This window comes from Alosa pseudoharengus, unplaced genomic scaffold, assembly GCF_046254945.1.
Source record: "Alosa pseudoharengus isolate Yale_2024_CS ecotype anadromous, Long Island Sound unplaced genomic scaffold, YU_APseudo_1.1 YU_APseudo_1.1_scf_14, whole genome shotgun sequence".
NCBI classification, from domain to species: Eukaryota; Metazoa; Chordata; class Actinopteri; order Clupeiformes; family Clupeidae; genus Alosa; species Alosa pseudoharengus.
Window position 1 is genome coordinate 11,892,824 of NW_027468609.1, and position 10,895 is coordinate 11,903,718.

Consider the following 10,895-nt stretch of genomic DNA (forward strand, 5'->3'; position numbering starts at 1 on the left):
CACACATTGAATAGTTCTGAACAGACACATTGCTTCCTGTGTGCCCAGTCACACGTGAAATGAGGCTTGTAATCTACCATGGAGAACCAAGTGGCAACCCTGAAGAACCATTTCCCATCTTCATTCTATCTACCAACCAAAGAGACTGCAGAGGGGCTAGTTAGTGGGGGTGGGCTAAACACTGAGCTAATGCTTTGGTAACATGTGCATGGATATGGACACACACAGACATACAAGCCTACAGTATGGGAAAAAAATTGACCTGATCCATGACCTGCACACAGACACACACAGCGACACACACACACTCACACACACACACACACACACACACACACAGAGACAGAGGGCCAGATGTACTAATGCTTTTGCGCCCACTTCAGGCGTATTTGTTTCGCAATGTGCGTGTAAAATCATTGCGAGGTATGTACAAACAGGCCACAAAGATGTTAAAGCGCAAACTGCCTGTCGCGGGAGCTGAAAAGGGCACATTGCGTTTTTCGTGTTATGCATATGCATTCATGGGAGGATCCAGGGGAAAGTGGGAGTTTAGCGTAAAGAGATGGGAGGGGAAGCGTAAGGGCCGCCTAATTAGGGAGCGTTTGTTATTTATAAACGGGGTCACCGGAGGAAAATAGGGGAGGGTCATGTCTTTTTATTCTTTGTTGAGGGGAGGGTCACCTAACTTTTTTTGTCAAGGAGGGGGGGGTCACCCATCTTTTGTATTAATGAAAACAGCAAAAAATCAAAGTGGCTTGTTTGATAGTTGATTTCTGTCGCCATATAACGTTCTCTTTCGTTCCATAGCTCTGTCAATATTGAACAAGGAAAATAAGGGAGATTTCCCGGGTTTCTCACGCAAAATACGGAAAATGTCCCCATTAACGTCCCCATTAACGTTGGAAAGGGTTGGAGCAACAAAGTAGCCTAGTTTATTCACGCTTAACAGCCTATATCCATTTGGTCAACTTTATCCAGCCCTAAAAAAAGCTAACTTTGGTTTACTTGTAGTTTACGTGTAGCCATAGCCTAACTTTAAACAGTGTGCATGCTTATAAAGCATACTTGTGCTTCATTCATCCACACATCCAGCTCCTAACGTTTTGACAAGCATTTCTACCAATTGACCTTGATCCTGCCCATCTCTAGCTTTGCTGTCTCCATCCTTTCTGTTTTTGTTGTTTGCAAAAAAATATATAGTAGCCTAGGCCTATTTATTGGTAACCAGCAACAAGTGCAATTTGTTAATCGCTGTCATTCTCTCTCCTGCCAACAAAAATGTGTTACGTTCCAAGTAGCAGTGCGTAATTCTGCTTCATAAAGCAGAATACAGAATACAAATACATTGGTCATATAAATAGCCAGTTTATGGTCTACAGTGTAGGCTAGAGTTGGTAAGTTATGGTAGGCCAACTTGGAGTGAATATACAGGGGGATTTCTTTGGCTCTTAGCCTGGCAGGTGCGCACGTAGACATAGCCTACGGCCGAACACTGCAAGCGCCAATGAATCGTGCTCTCACAACAACCACGTCGTTAACTTAAATAGGCCTACTGTAGGTTAACATCACTCTGAGTTCGCATTCAAGCAAGCAAAACGAGGATTTGAATACATCTGTTTCTCTGGAAGGGCAAGGGGTAACAACAGGACAACACAGAGACAGGCCAGAATGCAGGACTAATGTTATGAGAGTATTACAGTAGCCTAATATGGGATATTCTACGGGAAAATATTAAAACGGCAAGACAGCGGGGAAAAGTTAAAATGATAGGCCTAAACCCGGAAAAAGTTGGCTTGTTAGGTATTGTAGCGATCTCACCCTCAGACAAGATTCACCTTTGGCCAGGACGGCCATTTATTGGAACAGGAAGACTCAACGGACACAGACCACTACATAGGGCAACACAGGGGTAGTCTCAGCCGCACATGCTACACACAATAAGGGTTTACCACACACATCAACACGAGGATAAGCACATGAGGTACAACTAAAGAGACTAACACGCTAACAAATACACAACATGCTAAACGTAACTACAACTATTATAACCGACATTACACATTCTACCATTCACTCGCACTGCATTCTGGGAGATACTCATTCAACGTTAAACATGTACATCCACCGACGCTACATAACCCCCTCCCGAGCCATTGTCGTCCCCGGCAATGACAGCTCAGCTCACCGCTCGCGGCTGCGTCGGTGTCAATCCCAGTGCTTAGTCCAAGTGACCGGAAAGCCTCCGGCTGCACGATAACCCATCCCGACTGGAAGGGCTCTCGGCTGCCTCTGTCACGTCAGTTCTCCCCCGAACAAGCACCAGAACCGGCCAGACGTGGGTCGTGGTGTCGCTTGGGCCCTCGGTTTCCCGCCGTGCAGCTGCGCTACCTCAAACAGCAGCAAACAGTCCCACTGCAAGCCGAACCCCCGGATACGCTGGAACCCCTGGACGTTCGGTAGCCCCCTCTGGCTACTGTGACAGCTCGTGGCCGTTGCCACCTGTCCACAGTGTGCCGATCTCCAGGCGGTCAGCAGTCCACGTCGAGGTCCCTCCTCGCGCTGCCCTCTTGTAGAACTTTTGTCGGCTGTCTCTCGAGCACAACGATGCTCCACTGTGGCGGGAAATGGAGACCCCGACCCTCTCAGCAGGCTCGGGACACACAGAAACTCACACAAAACATGAAAAACATTGCGCAGACTTGCGTCAACTGGAACGTGCGCACTTAAAATCTCAAACAGTCCACAAAACGATAGCTCCCAAGGCTCTACAGGTCGACGTTACCCTCTTGGTCACTAGCTGGAGCACCACAAGCTCCCGAACTAGCAGCTATGACTCCATCACACTCTCGACCGGCAGCTGACGCTTTGGAAGTTCTTCCGTAGCTGGCGGTGTAAACCCGGCCGCTGTGGTCGTGTTCCAAGGTCGTCAGAGAGTTTGCGCTCTCTATGGATGAGATCCTCGGATGACGGCAGCATCGACATCGGCGTCGAGCCCGGGAACTCCTCAGCCGGGGCCGCTTCCTCCAGCGCTGGCAGCTCTCGTCGGCTGTGCAGGGCTGGTCCCGCTGGTCGCCTGCACAGGTCCCGCGCCGGGCCGACAGGTCCTCCATCCTCCGAAGTGGCGAGCTCGGCGAGCTGGCTAGTCCTTAACAGGACCATTGGAACATCTGCTGAGGTTCGCCGCCATCTTGTTGGTCTGGTCTTCGGCCTTCTTCTCCATCTTGATCTGGCGTAGATCTTCGCGCCCCGGGAGGGGCCCATCCCACTTCTGACACCAATGTAGCGATCTCACCCTCAGACAAGATTCACCTTTGGCCAGGACGGCCATTTATTGGAACAGGAAGACTCAACGGACACAGACCACTACATAGGGCAACACAGGGGTAGTCTCAGCCGCACATGCTACACACAATAAGGGTTTACCACACACATCAACACGAGGATAAGCACATGAGGTACAACTAAAGAGACTAACACGCTAACAAATACACAACATGCTAAACGTAACTACAACTATTATAACCGACATTACACATTCTACCATTCACTCGCACTGCATTCTGGGAGACACTCATTCAACGTTAAACATGTACATCCACCGACGCTACAGTATTTTTCGGTCCCTGTGATTATTTGTGAAATTGTGCAAACGGTCTTTTCAAGTCATTTGAGAAGGAAGGAGTGTAGCAAGCTCCCAAATTGACGCTCGTCTGAGAAATTGAGTTTTGGATAATGTTCAGCTTCGGCAGCTTTACAATGACTGAGGAAGCCTAGAGACGAGTCCATAGCAACAAGTTCATGTGTTGAATTTGTTATTACCCAGTGTGCTTTGTTGAATGGTCTCAATGTTTTATTGTTTTATTTCATGCTTCAATACTTACTAGAGGAGTAAATTATTTCAAGTAGGCTAATGCAGTTGCAGGAAGTGTGCATTTAGTTTCCATGCTTATTGTGTTTCCACAACAATGTTAGTGAGTAAATCTACAGAAATGGCCACCATCTTGGTGAAGTGTGATGTGTAAGATCAGAAGCAGAGGGTGAGTTTAGAACTATTACTTAATGCTGTTGTGTTTTCACAGCGCTCTATAGCGCTAGGTATCGATGATTGGTCGGGGAGGGTCATGTCTTTTTTGAACAGACTGCTGGAGGGTCGTTGAAAATTTTCTTGCAGGCAGGGGAGGGTCATGCAACTTTTGATTGAAGCACTCAAAATCCCTCCGGTGACCCCGTTTATAAATAACGAACGGTCCCTTATGTATTCCGCAGTATGTACAAAGACTGCTGTGAAAGCGCACGTCTATTCTGCGCCTAAATACTTCCGCCTTGTAAAAGCAGGTGTTAATCCAAATTGAAGTTCAATGCTCATTAAGAGAACCTTCCAAAGACAACAGAATCACTATTTAGAACACCAGTTTTTTAAGTAGTACTATCAAAAGCAACTTTGGTTGGCCTTTCGAATGTTTTACTTTCACGTCATTCACTTAAACTTTCCTACTTGCTAGATTTGACCAATCTTCCATAGCCTACGTACACAAGTATTTTGAGTAGAACTACTGATCATTATCTCTCTGCTTGTTGACATCTTATCATGTATTTCATGATTGCTAAACGTTTGATTCTTTTTAATGTTATCAGTTAACTTCATTCAACTGCAAGCAGAGAAAGGCGCAGTTTACACTTTGGATTGAAAGTTTGATAAATACGACGGAAACTTGGGTCGTATTGCGTTCGCAACGTTCGCACGTACATTCGCAAATGTATTACATCTGGCCCAGAGAGAGAGAGAGAGAGAGGGAGAGAGAAACTACACACACACACACACGTAACCCACATAAATTGCACTGGGTTATTGAATGTAGTTGTAGCGTTTGCCCCCTGTCCATTAGGGGGTGCTGTGCACATAGAGGAAGAGTCCACAACTGCATTTTTTCCCCCCTGAAGCTCAGAGATATTGCGAGTGATTAAGATTTATCAACGTTTCGACACTTCACCATTTATTTTTGAACTAATCCTTTGTTTAACTTTTTCAAGAAGACGTTTCCGGTTGAATTATTACTCTGTCACGGCAGATTGAGAGTTTGACCACCAGAGGCTATATTCACAGTAGCCGAAGCTGATGGTCTACCAGGAAAACCCCAAAATGCAGAGTCAAAGAACAGTCGAGGGAGATCCAAGGCTTTTACTTGAAAACTTAGAAATTACAGAGAACCACCGTCTCAAGAATAAACATTCAAGACTCAGCAAGAGGCACTGTTAACAGAGGTACTTAAGTACTCCAACTAATAAAGGTTAACGACTAAACACAGGTGAGAAACATGAACACAAACACAATCACTCCAGTCATCAGTTCCAGGTGACTCTCTGGGGCAGGAAGGACCAAATATGGGCATTTCCAGGTTACTTCCTCTTGGTCCCCCTGGACGTGCTCTCAGTCGCCATCTGCTGGTTGGCAAGCCTCGTGACATACTCCTGAAGATCGTTTGTGTTTTAAATCAGCGGTTCCCAATCTTTTTTCCCCGCGGACCACCTTCTACATCCTGACTCGGCTCGCGTACCCCCACCATCCAACACATAAAAAAGTAACACATTCTATTGACGCATTCCAGGCATCGTTGTTTAATTAGCCGCCCTACATGATAACATAATCAAAATGTACAACTGGTCTATGAGCTCTCACGTAAAAAAAAAACAGTGTGGAGAACCACATTAGAATGGTTATGGTAGCATCTCACTGCAGACCACGCACTGTGGCTTTGGGCAGTCTGTCTCCCAATCCACGTGAAGCCTAGGACTATACTGTATGCCTCATCATACTTTTGTTTTCTTCGCGCAGTCTTTTCTGTCTCGGTCTTTCTTTTATCCCCCTGTGCTCCATCTCCACCTTCATTAGTCTGCCCCCATCCCATCGTTACCTGTGTCCTGCTCTGTTTCTCTCGCTTCTCCTCTTCGATCGCTTTAATTAGGCCTTTTGGACAGTGTCCCTGTTTTTAGCCACTTCCATGTTTACGCAGCGTTCTACCTAGCCTATACTTCAACGAAACTAACGCGCCAGATATTCTGGCTGCCCCCAGGAAATCACGTGTATTGTGTGTAGCTTATTTTTTTAATGAAAACATAGCCTATTATAGAGTTTACAAATTATTTCCTTTAATTTCACGTTTCCATATCATTATAACCCGATTCGAAATTATGTATTATTTATTAATTAATTAGAGTATTAATTAATTAATCATTTTTAACTCCTTTCCGACATTGCCCTTTTCATCTCGCGTACCCCCTAGTGGCAGCTCGCGTACCACAGTTTGGGAATCCCTGTCTTAAATCATTGAATCTCCGGTGAGTGTGTGTTTCCGTTAAGCAAGCCAGTGTGTTAGGCATTGGTTAGCTTCCTTTTACTTTTGAGGTAAAACAAACTATTTTGATGTATAAAGAGGTAAAAAAAAAAACAGTCGGAGATATATAAAAAAAAATGAATGAATTTGGAACGGCGCTTTCTTTTCTAATCACGTGCACCCTGCGTGGGCATGCGTGCATGCCGTGACATGATGTAGGAGCTCGTGCAGACAATGTTTAAAGGGGTGATAGAATGATTATATAGAGTATTTCATGCTGTTCCTTAAAGGAGAATTCCGGTGTGATTTTGACCTAAAGTGTTTTGAAACATGATACCGAGTGTGAACGTATGTCTCATAGCCCATCTCGGCTTGTCCCCTGCACTCCGAAATCTGGCGCTAGTTAGCCGATGCTACCAACAAGGCGGTCAATGGTGGTGCCTCGGCATCGGCATAGCCATGCAAATAAATCACTGTTTTACACCATTTACGAGGCTCAATGTATCTCCACACTTCATTCGTAGACTTCCAAGGGCCCTGACATTTAAAACGAGACATTGAGAACATTGAAAAAGCACTGGTAGTATAAATATCACTTTTTAAAATACAGTAGGTACAGTCAGTAGGTCTAATGTAATCTTGTAACTATCCTGCTGACATCTGATTGAGATTATTACCTTCTTTCCATATAGTAGCCTAATATGTGATCTTACAACTCTGGTAACTAAAACTGGAGACATTTGCTACTTTGTGCTACCTGCTCATTCAAAATTACGAAATAACAGCAGGGAAATTATGTTTGTTTTTACAGGTTATTAAAAGAATGACCCAGGTTCCTGAGGAGCTGACCTGAATGACCATCATGGCCTCGATCCGTTGTGCCTCTATATTCTTTGCAAAATGCAATGAATATTTACAGAGCTGACCATGGCCGTTTGAGAATCAGAGGGATGGAAAGGTGAGGACAATCTGATACAAGTGTTAACAGTTACAGTATATAAATAAAATATTTTTAACCAATACACATTCATTATTGGTTCAGCATATTGCAAAAAGTTTGATCAAAACCACAAAATGATAAACTTTATTTTTTTTCAACAATCGTCCAGTGATACTCTGATGTAAAATATTAAAAAATAAATAGTAAAAAAAATTTGCTTTTCCACCCTGTTCTCGTTGCAGGCAATGAGGTGACTTGGCCTACAGGTCTTTTGTGAGCAGGTTACTCTATAGGGCTAATGTTTTCAGGCTTCAAGCCATTGTAATGACGTTTTGAATATAATATGATGTGGTATACACATAGTAAGTTGCTAATGGCTTACTGTTGATATTGTATTTGGTTAACTGTGAATGTACATGTTGTATGTTAACTAGAGTTGCAAATGACACACTGTCATTCTACTGAACTGGTACTGTATTGCACAGTTGTTCAGTACATGATTTACATTAGACAGAGAAATGATATTTCAGTTTGAGTGTTAATACTTATGGTATGAAGTGAAACGATCCTGCATGGCACTAATTAGGTATTTTACACTGCCATGTGCAGATTGTTTTTTTTTTGTTATTGTGCATCTTCTGCCACGATTGAGAGAGATACGGTGAGCCATCCTAAGGACTGTGACCAGTGTGTGTGTGCGCCTACCTGTGATGCCTGTGGCCTGGACGCAACCTGTTCTGGATTACAGATAAGATTAAGATACACATCACTAATTTCCTACCCGGGTAGTGGTTAGTAAGGCCTTGTTTCATTTTTTTTTTCTTTACAAAAGTATGTACGAAGATGTTTTTTTTTTGCATTTTTCTACTTTTTCCCTTTTTTTTTTGAGGATTTAAAGGATACGTGAACATTGATATAGAAACATTGAACTCTGGGATTGGAACATTGAACTTTGGGATTGAAACATTGAACTTTGGGGTTAAACTTTATTACAGTTTTTCTCAGTCGCTTTGGTGCTTTTCTCACATCACTATTAACATTTGCACAGCAGATAGTGCATTTCTCAAAACAATTAGTGCAAACTGCAAAACTTAGTGGATGACCTGCAAAAGCATGTCACTTGCTCAAAATGGATAATCCATTCCTCAAAAGCAGGTATTTACAGTTTTTCTCAGTCGCTTTGGTGCTTTTTTCAGATCAGAATGAAAATTCTCATACTATTAGTTCAACCTCCACAACATTTAGTCATTTGTGCACATCATAGTAGCAATTTCTCCTTCCTCTGAACAAATTGCAAATACTTTTGGAGATGTATCAGTTGCTTTCATACAATACTTTCATGTCAAGACTTCTCATTTTGATGACACTGACAGTTTCATTGACATGAATACCTGCTTTTGAGGAATGGACTATCCATTTTGAGCAAGTGACGTGCTTTTGCAGGTCATCCACTAGGTTTTGCAGTTTGCACTAATTGTTTTGAGAATTGCACTAACTGCTGTGCAAATGTTAATAGTGATGTGAGAAAAGCACCAAAGCGACTGAGAAAAACTGTATGTCAATGAAACTGTCAGTGTCATCAAAATGAGAAGTCTTGACACCATCGTTTATGAACAAGATAGTCAAATGGCTTTGTCATGTTTTCATTATGACAGTTCTTTCAGTGTTTTCCAATGCAAAAAAAAGGCCAGAACTCGGTGACACTACCTGAACATGCTCAAGACAACACTATACAGTACTTGTACAGCCATTTGAAAACTACAGTAAAGTTACACATTGCTGTAGTTAGGGGAGTAAGTGAGTACAAGACACTGAATACGTAATTTTTTACTGTATGCTCTTTGAAATTCTACAGCATTGTGACAGAATTTGATAACTAGTTCAACAATTTTCTATGTAATGACTCAAGCAATGAAATGAAGACTATTAGTTTTATTGGGAACGACTATTCAGCATCCACAAGTATAGTTCATTTTGACTGACATGACATAAGCAAATGATAATGTTAAAAAACAGCAGAGAATTGTATGAAAGCAACTGATACATGTCCAAAAGCATTTGCAATTTGTTCAAAGGAAGGAGAAATTGCTACTAAGATGTGCACAAATGACTAAATGTTGTGGAGGTTGAACTAATAGTTCTGAGAATTTTCATTCTGATCTGAAAAAAGCACCAAAGCGACTGAGAAAAACTGTATATTGAACATTTTGTTACTGACTGACTTTACGCGACTGACTTTAAGGGGTTTTACATTTTTCTATTATGGTTCAATATCTTTTCTTGTGTGTCATAATAAATGTTATTGTCTTTTTTTTTCATCTAAATACTGGTCGTTGCCAATTCTCTCCCTATAGCCGAACCCAGCTCTGATAACTCTGGTAATATAGTGGTCCTATATATTGCGTTAAGTTAGAAGCGTTACACACACACACACACACACACACAGTACAATTACAAATCTTTTTCACAGCAGGAGGACCCACATACATATGATGAATTTGAACCCAGATTCTAACAGGCTCTTGTAGGGACAGTGTAGCAGATTAGGTCGGACGTGGGGGCAATCTCCGACCCCTAATGCCTACCTTGAGTGATGGAGATGTCAGACATGAAAGACCACATTCCTAATAAGTACAACCAGGAGGAAACCGCATCCTGCCCTCCTCTGTCAGATGAATGGCTTTGTGTGTGTGTTCATGTTTGTGTGTGTGTGTGTGTGTGTGTGTGTGTGTGTGTGTAACCAGAAGGAAACCGCGGCCTGCCTCCTTCTGTCAGATGAATGGCTGAGCCCCACAGTGTTTACGCTGATAAGAGAAGGCCAGTATCTGCTGCAGCAGTCTTCCCCCACGGACGTTTTCGCTCGACGCTTGCCTTGTTAGCGTGCAGCGCGGTGCGGCGCATTGCCTTTTTTCACAGTCCCTCACTCTATTGACAGCCTGGAGAGGGAGAAGATTAAACCTTCACCCACTAGCCGGAGAGAGGGATCGACCTCATGGATTCCTCCGCCTCTCGGTCCCACAGCTGCACAGAGATATGTATATTTGTGTAGCCGGCATTCTGTTCCCATGTTTGTTTGTTGGTCTGTTTGTTTGTTTGTTGGTCTGTTTGTTTGTTTGTTAGTCTGTTTGTTTGTTTGTTTGTTTGTTCATGCTATAATGGGGGGAGAGGGGGGGGGTAAATCATAAATCTAAATGTTTGTTTGATTTGTCTATGGCTTGTGCAGGGCAGCAACCATCTGCTTGCTCTGGTGAGCTGGTGCTATAGCTACACAATGGTGGATGATTATGGACAATCAGGGAGGCTGGAATGCTGAACTTTGCCTTCAGATGGAGCTGAGGAGAACTTAATCACACCGTCTTTTTAGCATTCCTACAAGTGACAGGTGTGCTCAGAGCAGTGCTTGAAGAGCAGCGTTGTCTGGAACAGAGACCACTTACTGTACACACACACACACACACACACACACACACACACAGCACAGACGTGCTTGGCGTGTAAGACCTGCGTTGTCTGGAACAGAGACCACTTACTGTACACACACACACACACACACAGCACAGACGTGCTTGGCGTGTAAGACCTGCGTTGTCTGGAACAGAGACCACTTACTGTACCTGCAATGT